Source organism: Coturnix japonica, chromosome 3, assembly GCF_054131305.1.
Source record: "Coturnix japonica strain WE chromosome 3, WE-NBRP24, whole genome shotgun sequence".
Lineage (NCBI taxonomy): Eukaryota > Metazoa > Chordata > Aves > Galliformes > Phasianidae > Coturnix > Coturnix japonica.
The window spans coordinates 75,813,922-75,830,941 of record NC_140665.1 but is presented as its reverse complement, the minus strand read 5'-3'; positions in this window follow the sequence as shown (position 1 = coordinate 75,830,941).

The window sequence follows — 17,020 nt, the reverse complement described above, 5'->3', positions numbered from 1 at the left end:
GATAGCAAAAAAGAACAGCGTTCTCGTTATGTGAAGTGCTTTTTAAATTAAGAGAAAAAGTGACCTACTGAGTAAATTCACTACATCCAACACCTGTACAGAAGATAAATGTTACCAGTGGAACAGAAAAAAGAACTAAGCCTGTTTTTGTTCAATACAAAGTTTCTTACTCAAATGTCCTCAGATTTTTTTATTTTTTTTTAATGTCAGCTCTGTTTGATCCTTGTATTAAAGATGTTTGTGAACAGAAAATGAAAGTCTTCCATTTGAAAATAAGAAATAACTTAAATTTGATTAAGTACATTTGATCAAATGTCAAGTGTGGCACCCGTATGTGAATATGAAGTATAGTAAATGACTTTTTTGAAGGTAAAAAGTTATTTGCTTGATAACATATACACTTGCTGTACCTTATCTTTTATAACAGAGCTGTTTTGTCTGATTGCGTTTTAAAAGTCACTGAAGTGAAAGCCTTGATCAGGCACTGCTTCTTCTTAAAGCTGACATAAACATAGAAGCACATTTCCTAGCACACTTAGATCAAGCTTTCCTTCTGCTCATGAATGAAGAAATTAGAAGTGGAGTAAGATGATAAAGGCTTTCTCAAGGCCCAGAAAGAAAGATGAGGTGGAATTTTCTTCCTAAATTTCTTATAAGACCATATGTGTCTTATGCATTTTGTAAACAATGTTTTCAACAGATTGGTGACAAATGTGGGTTAGCATAACCATCATGAGTGCTACTGGGAGTGAGTGATTGTAAATACTTCTCCTAGACTGACCAGAGAAGGACATCTCTTTCAGACAGTCCCAAAATGCATATGTAGATGGATATAAAAGGCCAAGGCCATTTATATAAATGAAGCTCAGTTAGTTGAATAGTCATTGAGCTTCAGCTAAAACACCAGCACTAAGGTCTAGGTGGGAGAGAAGAGTCTTCTGCCATCCCAGGCATTGGAGATGGTTCTGGGCTTTTGGAGGAGCAAGGAAACACTAAATCCCACACCTCTTGTGTAATTCAGTTTCTCCTCAAAATTCAGTAGACACCAAATTTTTCTTCTTTCCACCATTACTGAAAGGAGGAAAAATAGCTTTCCACGTCAAACACTTCCATATCTTTTGCCTTTTTAAGTGGTTCATCAGTACTATCTTCTGAGACAATAAGATAGTCACGCAAGTCATGCTGCTAGACTGTCAAATTTTGCTTGATCCTGTGCAACGTTTTCCATCTCTAGCTCAGAAGCTTATACCATGCTCACATCTAAGCAGTCTGCCACTCCAACGTATCAGAGTAACAGTCTTCAACTTGTTGAAGAACTCATTTCAAGTTGTTTCTGTTTGACTGCTTTTATTGGTTGCTGCGTTGCTTGTTTGTGTTTTCTTTTTTCTTGGTAGAAAAGTATTGTTCATTGATGCTGAATTCCTTTCTACTCTGCATCCATCCCAGAGGTTTGAAAATGAATTATGTGAGTATGAATGTGTATATGCACACATGTATACATACAACAGCCCCACCTCCAACATCCACATTGAAAACTGAACAGTCTGTTTGATATCAGAACACGTAGATGCAAAACTGAACTGATAACGATGATAATGATAATGATAAACAATGATAATGATAAACTTTTGTCTTAAAATTTCTTCTTACTGAGACTGCCAACATAACTAACACTGGTCACTTGTTGACAATTAATTTACTAAACATTTTGGTTTAAATCTATTTTTCACGTATGTTTCAGAAGTGTGAGATTCCATAATTACATACTATTTCACTAAACATCCAACTTAATCAGCTCAGTTTTCATTTACTTGTGAGAAGGATATCAAAGAATCTCAGGTTTTCTTTAATCTTCTTATAAAGCTTTAGAGATCTCTAACAAGACTCAAGATAGAGTAATGTCACTGATTGATACAAACAAGTTTGACGCCTGAGAAATGAAATGACTGAAATACTGAAATTCTTTGAAGATTGGATTTCTTCTAAAAGATATCTCCCTCAAACAACTGACTTGGCAGTGCTCCATGAAACTGAAAAGCTTCATGGCTTTCCAGTTAATAAAATTAATATTAGCTTAACTAAACTTATTAAGTATTAGAAACAACTTGCCCTTTTGTTAACCAGCTTCTTGAAAACCAGTTGTAACCATCAACCCTGGTATCATGGCTGAACCAACCCAAGAAGGCTTGGAGAAGTCTTGGCTCTAGATAGTTCATTGGAAAAGCATTTTCAACATAAAAATAACAGACGGTTTCCAACAAGTTTTTCATTCTGTTTCCTTAAATTATATAAGATGGATTTTTATTCTCTTAATACCAAGAAGGAGCTAGGAAAATTGAACAACAGCCTAGATAGTTGGTTACATATAAGATGTTGAATATTCTAATAGGATGTGACATGTTGCATATAGCAAATGACATAAGTCATTAAAAAACTTAAAGAAACATAAGTAATGTATGCAATTTATTGGCTAGTCCACAAATCAGTGTTTCCTGATTAATGTTATACTCTTATGGGTTGTTCAACTGCCAGTGGTCAGTTACTTTCTTTTTCCACCACCTTATTTTGCGGTTGTCATTAGCAATATCAGCTAATACTTTACTGAACTTCCATTTGACTGTTTTCACACTGCGGAGATAAATTGCTGTTCCCTGCAGCCAAGTACCAACACAATACTGTGAGTAATATCATCTTCAAAATTTAATACCATGATGCATACATTTAAGAACACAAAAAATTTTCAAAGAGCAGTAAATAGAGTCAAGCCAATCTTCTACTGGTTGTATTGTTAAATTGGCAGTATTGTTAAATTCTGATTTTTCTACTTAGATTTGTACATTTATAGGACCATAAAGTTCATAAAAATACTAGTGCGTGGTCATTTCTATGAATATTGTAACAACACACACCCCTATATTAGGAAAATAGAGCAGGAAAAGAATGAGAACTGAATTTTTCTATTAATCATTGAACAGTATATAAAATTCTACTATGAGCTATTTGAAGTTTCACCTGAAAATTTTAGCAGTAAGTGGATACTGAAATACACATATAACACAAAAGAGAATTTTATTAACTCCACTGAAATGGAAAAACAGATGTCAAGCCCATAGAATTCCACAAACTATTAAATGATCCTTTAACATCATCCTCCCCATAAGGTAGCTGAGTAAATGGATTACCTCTTTGTGGGAGAAAATAACAAGCCAAATGCTGTTACTTCAGCCTCTCATTTTTATTTTTAAATTGCACAGTGCCCAAATATTTTATTCCTATAATGTGACAATTATTTTTTTCAGTATGCCTTTTTTTTTGTTTCATGAAATGAATGAAAAAAAGGATAATAAGAATAAAAAGCGGAACTATGTATAGTCACGCATCTCTCTGTAGAAATGCTAAATATCCTTGAGCTAAGGATATTTGCAGCCTCAGGTGGCAAAGGGTTTAAAGAGACAGCTTTCATTGGTAATTCTCAGGCTTATAGGCTACTTGCAGAAGTCATCCACCTGTTCATTTCACATCTGCATCTCCTGACATGGTCACTCTTGTTGGATGAAATCACGTTTGTTGGAGAGGTATGACAGGAACTACTTTTCCTAACCCAAGCTGATGCAAGAAGTGTCAGTCTCTCTTATAGCATGATTCCTTTGCATCACCCACTGATTCAAACCATGCAATTAGACTCACTCTAAAGAAGAAATTCACTCTAGATTCCATCTCTAAAAAAAATTTATTGTAGTATAAATTACAATCAGTGAAGAGAGGAGAGATAAATAAATGTTATTCTGGTATTCATTCCTCTTTTGTTAATACTATCAATAAGAAAAATCCCTCGCCTTCTCAGGCAGCTGGGAAATACATACATCTAAGACTTGACTAGTTTATTTACACAGGTACTTTTTGCTAAATAGACACATTCTCATATCTTCACAACATGAACAGTAGAAGACAAACAAATACCCCATGGAGAAAAGGTACTTATTTAATTACACAACAATTCACTTGATTTTCTTAAGCTCTTTGCATGTTACTAACTTGATTTCAAGCCCATTTATTACACAGAATAAGCAATCCTCAGAATAAGCAAAACTTTTAGATTCAGACATCAGAATAATGATCAAGTAAATAGAAAATAGATTTTCAGTCTCTAGCACATTAAAAGAAAAATCTTTCCCTCCCTTGCTCTCCCTCACAAGCTTACACCTTGTCTTCAGTAATTCACCAGAAATGTGTCTACCAAAACTGTTAATGCTAAGACTAGAATTAGAATATAGAAGAGTTTCAAAATTATTGTAAAGAAACATGGCAATAATAGAGGCATTCTTATGCTTCAGTTTAGTATGTCCTCATTTGGGTTACTGGTTTGCAGCATCAGCATCTCCTTAGAGCCCAGGCTAAGAAGAAGGCCTTAGGATAACAGATGTAGCCTCAGGCAAGTTTCCTTGCAGGGAAAGGGACAATTTAATATTTTCAAGTCAGCAGAACCATGTGTGTGTGCAGTAAGTAAGAGGGGCTTACCTGTAGATTTAATGTGGAGCAATTACACTCCTGAAAGCTCTAAATCCCTTCCCCACTCACAATTAAAGACATAGATAACTTCTTAATGTACAGCAGCTGCTAATTCAGATGATTGAAAACCAGTATTTATCAGTCTCTGTTTACCTCTTGTTACATAAGGGGAAAACCAACCATACATAGAATACACGGGGGACAAAAAGAGCTTGACTAGCAGTATCCAGCAATACATGACTGGGTGTTTCATTTGCAGAACACAAGTGGAGATATCAAAAGAAGAAACAATTGCTTCAATTACCCTTTCAGGTGAATTTTCATGATCCTAATGACTTTCTTAAAATGTCTGCCTGGTTTCTTAAGCTTCTTTTGTTTGCATTTTTGTCCTCAGAAAGATAACTGCCAGAAAAGTTGGACTAGCAAGCATTCTTGGAGAGGGGGAAAAAAGGAAAAGGTGGGGGATGTTAACAAGTACAATTAATCAACTCCTGAAGTCTCTCTTCCGTTCACTTTAAAGCTTATACCCCTAACCTGATCTGTAAGCAGCTTTAATACTCAGTACCTCATCATGGGCTTTCAATGCTTAAAGAGGGCTCATAGGGTAGAGATTTTTCACTCCTTGTCCTACTCACTACAGGTAACAGCTTTAAATTAAACAAGGGTAGATTTAGACTGGATATAAAAAAGCAATTATTTACTATTAGGCCCTGGAAAAAGTTGCCCAGATAAGCTACAGATGCTTCATCCCTAGAAGTATTCCAAGACAGATTAGATGAGACTCTGAGCAACCTGATCACATCCTTGGATGTGGCCTGCTGTGCTGGGCTGTGAAGCTTTTAGATCCATCAATTAAACATTATTTTTCATTATTTGTGCCCTGAAGTTCAACTACTTCATTAGTAAAACCCACCAGCAAAAGCTGATTTTAATGCATGCTACTGCTGTCTCATAGGCTACAGAACAGTCCCTGATGGATCCAAAGCATTCATGGCTTCCCGCAAGTTCTTTGGAGGTAGAGAAACTTTCCCACATGTTTCAGGACTTCAAAAGCAGAGTTAATGCCTGGGAGACTTGACCTGCATGGGTAATCTTCTTAAGCACCCTCATAACTCTGATACATGTTCTTGTATTTATCCTGTCTGTCTTGTATCAGCCAGGATATAAAAGGAAGACTGACAAACAAAGCTTTGCAAGTAGGAACCCAAAAGAAAAGTTAGGATCACCTCTGAAATATCTGTTAAAACATCCCAATTTTCATACTAATTTTCAAGTTTATTCTCTCTTTCACCATTCTCTATTAATTTCACAGAAGATTCCAGACCTATCTTTATCATGGAGACATTTCAAGGAATTTATTAAATAAGAGTTTAAAGAGGATAGCTAATAATAACTTAGTGGTACTAATTGTGGAGTAACCAAGGATACCCAAGACATGAATTCCAACTATCATTATTCATGGATCCAAACAAACAAGCTTACATCTTCAGACTTTTGGCACAGGCAGAACTTTGTAAATTTGTACTGGGCCTTAGAAGCAATGAAATTGCTTCTGGTAAGTTCTTGGCAATACCAGGCAAAGCATCATAAAAAATCACAAAAATTATATGTAGTATAAAGTCAACTCACTCATGTGACAGAAGGTCTCTAGCTATAGAGAACACCTTCTCCAGGAGCAACCTTCATCCAAGCCAGCTGTTACAGGACCCCAGGAGGGTTGGACCCAGGCTCTGCTTTTTCTGGTCATGTGGAAAGCACAAGTGAATTACTTGCACCTCTGCTTCCTGGGCCAGACATCCCCCTTCACCAGATACTCAATCATCAGTTAAGGCCATGAAGTAACAGTTCCCTTACATGTGCAGTAACTGGCTTGCCTGCCCTTGTAACTATATGTAAGTCTGGTAGATTCTTGCTAAAAGCTGAAAAGTAGCAAATCCTTCTGTTGTCCTCAGAAGATGCAGTGACTTCCTGGCCCTGACCTGAAAACCTACTGCTCTAAGAAATATGTGGAAGGAACTGAATTAAACCTGTGAGCAATGTTTTTTGAAAAGCAGAGTCTACCCTGCCTACCTACTTAACAATTCAAGTAATTCCTTGATATTCAAAATATTTTCCATAAGAGAAAAATAATCTGCAATCTTTGGAATATCTCAAGTACCTTGTACAATGTTATATTTCAATGATATGACATTGAAAAATTCAATCAAAACCTTCCTGTGTCACTTCTGCTGCTTCAGGATTGTATTTCAGTCTCAGATTGGCAGCAGACTAGGGCAAAGCAGGTACGGATCTACACTGATATGATTTACCTCTTTTTTATTCATTGACCTAAGTGATTGAAAATCACCCTCATAAAAACTGGCACCAAAAAGGCCTGATCAGCTGTTTTTCACCTCACTAGTCATTTTACTCTACATCTGCAGCAGTATTTTTATATATGGAAAGAAAAGATTCTTGCTTTGATCTGAAAATTTCCTTTGACTTTTTTATCAGTTCAGTCACACTCAAGTAGCATATTTTTGTGCTTAAACATACTGCACAGAGACTTGCATCAAGAAAAGCAGTGAAGGAAGTTATAATGATTCTTGGTTCTTGTTTTTTCTGTGCAGAAAATTTCTACAGTTCTTTTCATCAAGTTTCTAAGTCTTGGTGTTATTTTCTATTGTTACTATTACCAGGTGTTATTTAAAGAAGACAACATTACAAGGTGTTTGGATTTTTTATTTGTTTTTTTAATTTTTTTTTACTTCAGACATCAGAATAAAGCAATCTCTTCAATAAGTTTTAAAAACATACTTTAAAATGAAATGTTGCCAAATATTTCTAAAACCTTTCAAAATCAAAGATATAATTTCTATACCTTTTGTAACCTCATTTTTGTAGCTTTTAAAAATATGTTTGCTGTGAAACAGAATCCTTCCTCCCTTCCTTCCCTTCCTCCTCCCTTCCCTCCCTCCTTCCTTCCTTCCTTCCCTCCCTCCCTCCCTCCCTCCCTTCCTCCCTTCCTCCCTTCTTCCCTTCCTTCCTCCCTTCCTTCCTCCCTTCCTTCCTTCCTCCCTTCCTTCCTCCCTTCCTTCCTTCCTCCCTTCCTCCCTTCCTCCCTTCCTTCCTCCCTCCCTTCCTCCCTTCCTCCCTTCCTTCCTCCCTTCCTCCCTTCCTCCCTTCCTCCCTTCCTCCCTCCCTTCCTCCCTTCCTCCCTTCCTCCCTTCCTCCCTTCCTCCCTTCCTCCCTTCCTCCCTTCCTCCCTTCCTCCCTTCCTCCCTTCCTCCCTTCCTCCCTTCCTTCCTTCCTTCCTTCCTTCCTTCCTTCCTTCCTTCCTTCCTTCCTTCCTTCCTTCCTTCCTTCCTTCCTTCCTTCCTTCCTTCCTTCCTTCCTTCCTTCCTTCCTTCCTTCCTTCCTTCCTTCCTTCCTTCCTTCCTTCCTTCCTTCCTTCCTTCCTTCCTTCCTTCCTTCCTTCCTTCCTTCCTCCCTTCCTCCCTTCCTCCCTTCCTCCCTTCCTCCCTTCCTCCCTTCCTCCCTTCCTCCCTTCCTCCCTTCCTCCCTTCCTCCCTTCCTCCCTTCCTCCCTTCCTCCCTTCCTCCCTTCCTCCCTTCCTCCCTTCCTCCCTTCCTCCCTTCCTCCCTTCCTCCCTTCCTCCCTTCCTCCCTTCCTCCCTTCCTTCCCTCCTTCCCTCCTTCCCTCCTTCCCTCCTTCCCTCCTTCCCTCCTTCTCCTTCCTTCCCCTTCCTTCCCCTTTTTCCCCTTTCTTCTTTTCCTCCCTTCCTTTCTCTTTCTTTGAAATTGATCATTCAATCCCTAACTGAAAAGTGTCATCTAGACACCACGTAAGCTAATCTAGCTTCTAAGAAATGTGTCTAGACATTAAAAAGGATAGTGTTAGCTTTTATTATATGGTGAAAAATAATAAAAAAAAACATGGGAAACATTTCATGTGATTTTGTGGATACTCAATTTTAAGATTTCAATTTCACATTTTCTTTTAATTTGACAACAGCAATTCACATTTTTATCCTTTTTTCTTTTTAGCTTGAACTGTTTTAATCACCTGACTGTCAATTATTCAAGATTTTATTATATTAATAGCTCAGAAAGTTCCCTCTCAAGGATCTCCTTTGAAAACTCACAAAGCCCTTACAAAAGACTGATAGGAGATGCATATATGATTTTATAGCTAAGGACCTGTCAGCTTTTCTATTATAAAGTTTTACTGTCAAGGACATTTACATCATCTCTGAATTCCTTCAGGGACATCTGAATGATTCTTTCATGGTTTCGTATATTTGTTAGGAACTGTGTGAGCTACTTAAAACATTTAACAGAGATTTTCTTAGCTCTGTGATGCAAGTTTACTGTATACAACTCATGCAACTGTGATTTAAGTACAGAAAATCAGTACTGTATAACATTTGACAGAGTTATTGATAGCAGGGTTTTCAGGCACAAATCATATAGTATCTTTGTTTGGAAGTTCACAGATTAAAAAACAAGAAGAAAATGCCTTGCAAATTTGCAAAGATTTTAGGATTGTGTTTGGAATGACAGTTCGTACACATGCTAAAATCTACTCTTTTGAATTTACAGTCAAGTTAACTAAGCACCTGGATTTTGAAAGCTGCATTAACATCTCTGTCGTATTAATGTATTTGGAAGATATATAGTGATGCTTTACATAGCCTCATCCTGGCTTACAGCTGCCACTCCTCCAAGGGAAGAGGAAAACAACAACAACAAAACGTAACCTCTACTGTCTAAGTTAATTAATTACTGATAACTTGTTTAAGTTAATTAATTATTGTTAATTAATAACTTTGTTAATCACATCGGTCGAATAGGATAACCAAATCTATTAGGTAGAGTGCTAGTAAAGAAGCTGGAGTCAGAAGTTTAATTTCTCACTCTGTTGTTGATTCCTTGTGTCACTGTTTAATGAAGTTTGAATAATGGCACTTTTCCACCATGAAAATGTCCTAGTTAAAAAGGAAGATGCTCAGATACGGTAGTAATGAAGGGCTCAGAATTGTTTAAAAGCTGAAGCAAAGCACAATGGAGAAAACAGATGCCAGCCAGAAGTCTTCAAATATCTTTCTAACAGTCTTCCAACTGCTGTTGTAAGAGAGAAAAGTAAGTCAGACAGACTCTGGATCTCACCCACTGGGGTTCTTCTTATGCTTTCTGTGCACTTCCATGTTTGGTGTCAATTCCACTAAAGTTACCCAATCTGGAGACCCAGATGAAACCATATTGTTCAACTTTCTAAGGAACGATCCGTGTTACACTGAGATAATCTCTTTGCTGGTATATGAATTTCAAAATGCCATGAAGTCCCAGAGCACTCAATTAGTTTATCCTTCTCTGTTTTCCACAAAGAAATTAAAAATGGTGAGGACAAGCTGGTATTCACAAAAACCGGCAGAACAAATTCTACTTAGGAAAACAAATATATAGATTAATTATATCAGAGGAAGAGAGGTGTTCACGGCATGTGAGGAAACACCAGTGACAACACAGGCTTCTCTGAACTCTGTGCCTTAAAAATTCTGGAGCAGTCTGGAGCATATGAAGTATTACTCCTTGAAGATATTTAATAGTGTCATGAGGGTTACCTAAACAAATATTTCAAATGAAGAAACCAAAAGGAAAGCATCTTTTTTTTTTTTTTTTTACTTTTTATACCATCTTCCTTGAAATGGCCTTAATTATGTTTGAGAATGAATGTCTATCACAAGAATCAGAGGTTTAAAAACCTAACCTATGGTGCTGACATTTTTTCATATTTGTTCACAACCCAAATATGAATTATTATGAAAGTGTGCTAAAAATCCACTTTGGCTGGTCTTGAGCTGTGGAATATGAGCAAATAGATTCTGAATCATTTGAAAAATGTTTAGAGTGCCCTTTTATACTCCAATTCAAGTAACATTTAGCTTGACTTATACCTGCCTTTGGCATGTTTAAAGAAATTTGGTTTTTAAATCACCAAGTTATGCATCTTAAAACTACATACCTCAATCACAACTGTGCCTCATTGCATATTTATTGAAGGCCACGTTTTCCCTCAAGAGAAAATGATTTCACTGAGAGTCATACACACATCTGTGTGTAGACTTTGGTGATAAAGCATAGATAAAATAGTAAAGTTGAAGAAGGAATGAAAACTGTAAAAAGTATTGGAAAATAGCTCCCATTCAAATGCAAGGTGCATTGGAATAGAAGAGGATTATCTCAATAAATACATAGCCTGGTCCAATGTCATCACAGATTCTCACAGATAAGTGCAGAGGAAAATTTCTGATTAAATCTTAGTGTAACTCTTACAAATCTTAAGGAGATGACATATAAGCTACATATGTCAAGTGTTACAAATATTCTACTGAACTCAGATTACTTCATTCTTAGATATGAATTATCCAATTAACCTACATAAGAATTTCAGCCTGCTAATTTGCTATTTTATTTTTCATTTTCTTCCAAATCCTTGAGAATTCAAGTTATACAACAAATCAAGCTTATAGTAAGGGGCACTAAACCAAATGTTAATGTGCACTGATATTATAGAAACAGTGGCTGTTAAGAAAATAATGAATTATTTCAACAAAAAGGCTAAAATCAAGCTCAGACCTGAACTAATTTAGTTAATTTTATGAGCATAATTTATGCAGAAGCTTTCACAGATTGAAATGAAATATTCACTCACAGGAGCCTCAGTGATGTTGTAAATCACGACCACTTGGTCTAGTTCCAGAATTACACATATCATAGGCTTATGGTCACCTTCTTTCTGTATTCTTTCCTCATAATCATTTGTTTTGGACTAATTCCTTAATAACTAATTGGGAAACCTTGTTAATTTTTAAAATTCCTTGTGATGTTTTTTTTCCCATCTATTAGAAACATGATTAAAGACAGCATGCATGTTTTGTTAGATGGATAACTGCCTCTTAAATACTACAGAATGGATATTTGTGGAGTCTTACAGGCACGTGCAGTTTTCTCCCCTTAAAATGTACACAGCCCAGCCTTCATGGTTCTCTTCTGCAACCCGCAGACCAGTTACACACCTGTGTATTTCCAGGATTTCTTATACAATTTCATTAAATCTAAAATCGTGTTACTTGAGCCATGCCATGCAGTTGCACGCAATGTCATGGTGCTCAAATTTCTGTATCAACACCATTTTATTTCAGGCATGGGAATCACAGTAATCTGTCTCTCTCATGCTCTCACCAGAAGCTCTTCTACACAGCAGCAGCTCATCAGCTGGAAAAAAGGATTTTTGCCAGGTCTTCCTTCCCAGATGGGCTTCAGGAACCCCAGGAAGCATAGCATATGAGTTTCAAAGCAGATTCAGTATTGACCCGAGCTCTCTTGATCTGTTAAAGTTATGTTCAAACCTATAGCTGTAAAGGACATTAGCCACTGAACTAGGATGTGATTTTTCTGAGGAAAGGAAAACTGACTGTACAGGGTAAAAAGCATTTGCTTTATCTTTAGAAGCTAGTTGGAACATATTAGTCAGATAACAAACATTACTTTCTTTGCTTCTTTATTATAATTTATTTCACTTTTTCACTTGTAACTATCTTTCTGCCTGTCTGCCTATGTATCTATTAATCTAAATGTGTGCGTACATACATCAGTATAAGTACATATTTTTGTACATGACCTATCCTATTTATAACATATATTGCATTAGAAATTAAAGTTATAATTCTAAAAATATTAAGTTTTTCTGAGCAGTATTTCTTTTTTCTCCTCTCTCCTTTCCCTATTTGCTAGATACAAGGAATTCAGGGCTTCAAGAATCTACATTTTATCTGAATCCTATATTTGACGCCAGGACAAATGAATGTGTTAACTGTTTAAGCTTGTTAAACACAGTGGGATACATTTACAATTAGAGCAAAAGGACAAAACTCCTTTCAATTGAATGAATCCATAATAATTTACTTTGCTGATTAAATTGCCCTCCCCATCTAGGAGAGCAATGTGTGTCTTTTGAGGGAAGGAGTTGCCCCAGTTTTGAAGATCAAACAGGACTGCTTGGCCCATAGGAGTAGGTCATTAACTGCTAGTTATGTGCACGCCTCTGTATGCGAGTGTGCATAGGCTTCCACAAAATGAGAAAATGTTTGCATTCCTTTCTGTGGACTGAAGGAGAAAAAGTCTTTAGGCCATATCCAGTTCACAGGCTCTAGGTGTTGAATAGCCATGTCTTTAAACACTGAAGCATAACCATCATTCTGATTATCTGCTGTATGCTTTGCCTTTTTCTTGACCTGGATTTGTGGGTATTTTTTAAATTGGTTTCTGAATGGTGATATCCCTGATGGGAAAGTTTTTCTTTTTGCTTAATGTATACCATATAGATGAAAACTGAATCTGCTGTCATTATCTTATGTGTGCATCTAGTTTTAAAGTGTTACTTAAGTGAGACTGGAGCACATTCAGAGAAGGGCAAAAAACTGGTAAACAAGTCTTATGAGGAGCAGCTGGGATTATTTATTCTGGAGGAGGCTCAAAGTAGACTTTATCACTCTCTACAGCTACCTGAAGGGAGGTTGCAGACAGGTGGGGGTTGGCCTCTTCCCATGTAACTGGCAATAGCAGTAGAGGAAATGGCCTCACATTGCTCCAGTGGAGTTTCAGTTTGGATGTTAGGAACTAGTTCTCCAATACAGTGGTCAGGAACTGGAATGAGCTGCCCAAAGAGGTGGTGGAGGCATTCAAGAAACATTTAGATGTTGTACTGAGGGACAGGGAATCATAGAATGGTTTGGATTGGAAGGAACCTTTAAGATCATGTAGTTCCAACCCCCTGCTATAGGCAGGGACACCTCCCTCTAGACCAGGTTGCTCAAAGTCCCACCCAGCCTGGCCTTGAATGCCTCCAGGGAGGGGGCATCCTCAACCTCACTGGGCAACCTGATCCAGTTTTAAACCATTTACCCTTGTCCTATTACTACCTGCCCTTATAAAAGGGGCAGCCTTCCCATAGGCCCCCTTCAGGTACTGGTATATTGCTTATAAGGTCTCCTCAGAGCCTTCTCTTTTCTGGGCTGAAGAGCCCCAGGTCTCTCAGCTGGTCCTCACAGGGGACATATTCTAGCCCTCTGTTTATCTTCATGGGCCTTCTCTGGACCTGCTCCAAAAACTCCATGCCCTTTTTGTGTTGAGAGGCTCCAGAACTGGATGCAGTACTTCAGATATCATGGAGTACTTCAGATAGGGTATCATGAGAGCAGGGCAGAGGAACAAGAGCAGAGTAGAGGGTCAACGTGGTTTAATGGGAAATATTAGTGACAGGTGGACAGTTAGACTGAATGATATCAGAGGCTTTTTCCAATGTTGGTGATTCTATGATAACATTGAAATAAATCACTGTGAAATATCTCTTCATGACAGAGTATAACATGGTAATCAATGGCATATTGCCTCTTACTGGTGACAAGTTCTTTCCCTGTTCTCAAATCATGCCTAACTTTTTATATTGCTTTTGGAAAAGGGGAATTTTTACTGCTTCAACTGCTGAAGTTTAATCTCCTTCCTGATGGTAATGCTTTATTTCTGAGCAGTAACAAAGAAATCATTGCATAACTCCCTGAACATCCTAAATCAGATGATTTGTTTAGAATTGCAGATTATGATCAAAGGGGCTAATAATATACCCGAACCATATTTCTGTCATCATAAATACATACAAAATAGAGCCATTGAAAACACTTTACAATCCATTTTGAAGAGCGTGATGCCAAGTAATCAAGATGCATGATGCCAAAATTTTTATTCTTAATTAAATACAGAACTGTAACACAGAAGAATGAAAGCAGAAATGAGAAGACACTGGCACTGTCAGTGATTTTTGCTCATTCTTCTCACGTTAGTAAGCGCTTGCTCCATATCAGCAATACAAAACCGCAAACTACAACATCATTTGAGAGAACATATTTTGTAAGTGTTTTCAGGCACTTTTGGCCCGTGGGTAAATTGAGCTGCGCTAAATCCTAAAGATGTCTAATGGATTCTGACAATCTGTAGTTCTTCAAATGAAAACTTTTACTTTCATGTTTGCTTAAATTGTTGTTGATATTGTAGGCATCCAGTAACAGCAGGGCCTGCATGTACTAAAGAGATATAATTTATTTATACTTAACATTTGATTGAAGGTTGTGCTTTTGTGTTCTTAGTTGACCACTGACCTGTTTGTAAATATTCAGCATATACATTGATTAAATACAGAAATTGCATGACCTCTAATGTGATTAAACACCTGCACTGCTTTTATATTTAATTATTAATAAAAGCAGCTAATTATTTGCACGACCTTTAGCCATGAATATATCTTTTGACTGCTTTTCACATCAAAAGGCACCTTCAGAAATAGAGATCAAAGGAATTTATCTTCAGCTAGTAGAATCGGCTCCCTTCACGATCTACAAACTGCTTATTTGAAGTCAAAGCTTGGTTTTACTTTTGCTTTGCCTGAGATTACATGAACTGCTAATCACTCCGTGTTTGGATATTAAAATGGAAACTGTATCTTATTTTTTTATTCATTGGTTATCCCTAGTTTGCACACATGCACAAATCCACACATGCACACTCACTTGATTACAAAGCTGATCTGTTAGATTATATAATCACTGAGAATACTTCAAGCTTCATTCTCAGTACTGCTACTAACCAGGCTTGACACCAAGCACACATCAGTGCAAAAACGTGTGTGAGGCCATTTTAGGTGACTCATGTGATGATGAGCTCCAAATAAAAGCACTACCTCAAAACTCAAGCCCAGTTGCTCCAGGCCATGCACCAAAGCCACTGCCTCCAAACCCTTCTCAGGGTCCGACTCGTCCGGTTCCCTCATGGAGGGCACACTGAAGGCAGAGAAGTAGCTGTTAATTCAGCCATCTTCTGCAAGGCTTCCCCACTTTCCCTGCCCTTCGACTTTCCCTCAGTCTAAATCGAGGCCGAGCAGGGTCCTTTCAGCCTCGGATCCAGGTGCCTCCTCGCCTCGGCGCGGCCCCTCAGAGCGGAGCTGGGCCGCCACCCACGAGGGGGCAGCGGGGAGCTGAGGGCGGTGGCTGTGAGCGCAACTCCCCGCCGCTGCCCCTCGCCATGGAGCCGAGGTCCGTCCCCCAGGGTGGGGAACTTGCTGCAGGTAGGTTGGGGCTTCCCTGAGCTTCGAGCTCTGTAGGCTGGTGAGGTGCTAAGGGAGGCCCTAAGGGAGGCCAGGCGAGCCCGCGGCCTAAGGAGATGCCCCCGATCCGCCGCCATTTCAGGGCCGTGGGTGGGCGGTCCGTGCCTGGCTTCGGCTGCTGAGTGGGCGTCAAAGGACTTTAGTGTCTGGGCATGGCTGAAGGCGAGACTGTGACTTTGTTTCTTTCTTTCTCTTTTAATGCAAATAACATTGAAGCACGCTGTATTGTTGCTAAGTTGTCTTTTGTAGGTGTGATTTAAAAAAAAAATAAATGTCCTTCTGCTTTTACAAATAAGCTTAATTGGCTTTTTCATTCTATGCTTTTATCAGTGACTAACAGGAAATTATTTCCTTTTCTTAATTTGAACGAAGTAGTTCTTGAATTAAAGTGCAAAACATTTTCGGTGGTTTCAGTTGTGAATGCTTGGCATGTCACTTTCTTAGTTCGCTGTCCTTCAGTGCTTCATAAATTATTACTCAAATGCTTCATTGTGGTTATAGTTAGGTTAGTGTCTATAGTGTAGTAAAACTTTGGTCTTTTACTGTATGCTTTTCAGTAGACTTCTGGGAATCTATCTCTGTGCCTCATCTCAAGAACGTTTGCTTACTTCTGGGCCATCTCACCTTTCATTCTTCCAATATAAATTTGTATAGAATCACAGAATTGTAGGGGTTGGAAGGGACCTCTAGAGATCATCAAGTCCAACCCCAAAAAAGGAAAGGAAAGCTGAGCTTTCTTGTAAGTTATCTGAAGGAAACTTCTCCTCTGAGAAGTACTGGTGTGGCAGATTTAAGAACTTGTATGAGAATGGGACTCCTTGGATAAAGTTGAGAAGTATGATGAATATGTTCCCATATATTCAATGGGAAGAGGAAGGGTGCAATATAATCTCTGTATAACCTTCTAGACTTTTTTTTTTTTTTTTTTTTTTTGTCAGCCTAAGGTTATGATTCAGAGTCCAGAATGCCAATTGTGGATTTATATTTAATGTAACTGATTGTTGTTGGCACATGTGAATGTTTGTAACTGACTGAAGATCTGATTTCCACTTGTAAATCTGTAATGAAAAGCATATCCTTAATTTCCAAGGCAAGTGGGGTTACATCCAATTGATTTGATTACAGCTGTGTTTTAGAAAGGAAACATCTGTGCCAATGTAAGTACAGAAAAATGTGCAGCATTGAATTACACTTCAGTTTCTGAGCAGCAGGCTTCATAGAATAGAATTTGTGTCCACCCCTGAAAAATGCGGTACAATATGGCACAATGATTAGATAACGTTGTAAGTGACACAGCAAAAACAAACATACAAAT